Genomic DNA, 1,689 nt, shown 5'->3' with positions numbered 1-1,689 from the left:
AAAAAAAAAAAAAAAAAAGTTCCTACCTCTAAAATCACATAAACAAAAGTGGCTGTGTTAGATACAGAATGTTAAAATTTCTAAAGAATATAGAGTCAACAAACAATATAGTCTTCTTAAATGGTATTTAGAATCTTATGTGTCCTTACTTGAGAAATGGCATATCAAATTATTTTTTTTTATTTTGAAAATAAAAGCTAAAATATAGAAATATTATACTAGCAAGAAAATGCATATCCTGCGTTTTCAGTAGGTGGAAATACTTTTTTCCCGATGCTCAACATATTCATAATTTTCTGATTTGTACTAAATTCCATTTAAATCCATAATTGTCTCAGCATGGTTATCATTTGAAAGCTTTTTTAAGGTGTCCTTATTGCTCTAATGCATAATAAACTGGTTACAATTTTGTGATGACATGATGAAACCTTCACTTGAGCCTAGAGTGATTGCATATCAGCTCAATATGAATGTTTTATTGATACTTCCTATCCCATACTTTGAAATAGAGTAAAAACACATTAAAATAACAATTGAAACTCAGTATATCATTTCAAATTTCAAACCACAGGTGTTCAATGTGCATAAATACTAATTGCTAAGTGAAATTTTATTGCATGTGGATATAATTATGTTATTAAAAAGTGCCCTTCATTAGAAAATCTAAGTTATGTATGGTTATATAAAATCAAATAGCCTCATATGCATGTGGAAGCTGGGCAATGAATAAGGAAGGCTTAGGAAGAATGGCTTTGAATTGTGATTTTGACCAAGAATATTAAGTACTCTATGGGCTGCCAAAAGAATGGGCATATCTGTTTTGGAAAAAGTACTGTCATGATGCTATTTAGGTTGGAGAACAGCAAGATTTAGTCTCTCCTACTTTGGACAGTTGGCAAGAGTGACCAATCCCTGGAGAACAGCATAATGCTTGGAAAAGAAGAGGGTAAGTCAAAAAGAGGAAGACCCTTAACAATATAGATTGATACAGAGGTTGTAATAGTGAGTTTAAATAAACAGCAACAATTGTGAAGATGGTAAAGGACCGGTCAGTATTTTATTCTATTTGTGCAGACTAGACAGTGTATACAAGAACAATAATGAAATCCAATAGTTTATTCTATTCTATTCACTGCAGTTTACCAGTTATTCAGATAACTATACTAAAAATATTAACTGTAGCTTCATGGGGTTTAAGATTAAGCTAGAGTTAATAAATCTATATGGATTTTCAAAGAAAATATTCTATCAATGCATACAAATGAAATCAAATTAATTATCATGGTAAATAGATAAAAGGAAGTATTTTATAGGAATATTTCTTGTATACTATTAGAGCTATATATTGATGTCATTGCGTTAACCAATTTTAAGTTTATTCTAACTTTATACTAGAACATAATTTAAAGTCTACAGTATTTTTATATATATTCTATTTAAATCAGAGGTATGAAACTTTGTTTTACATAAAATTACTTTTCAGAGGGTGGACAAAATGAGTAATGTGACAAGGACAGTATTTCATTTGCACTCAATTGAAATCTGTTTCTATTATATAGTTGATTATGTATTTTACAAAAATTCCTGATGGCACAGTCGTTAAGTTTTAGACTGCTAACTGAAACCAGTCAGCTTTTCAGGAAAAAAGATATAGCATTTTATTTCCATTATGATTACAGCCTTGGACAC

This window comes from Chrysochloris asiatica, unplaced genomic scaffold (assembly GCF_000296735.1).
Source record: "Chrysochloris asiatica unplaced genomic scaffold, ChrAsi1.0 scaffold00153, whole genome shotgun sequence".
Classification (NCBI taxonomy): domain Eukaryota; kingdom Metazoa; phylum Chordata; class Mammalia; order Afrosoricida; family Chrysochloridae; genus Chrysochloris; species Chrysochloris asiatica.
The sequence above is the reverse complement of the archived record's forward strand: the minus strand, read 5'-3'. Positions refer to the sequence as shown.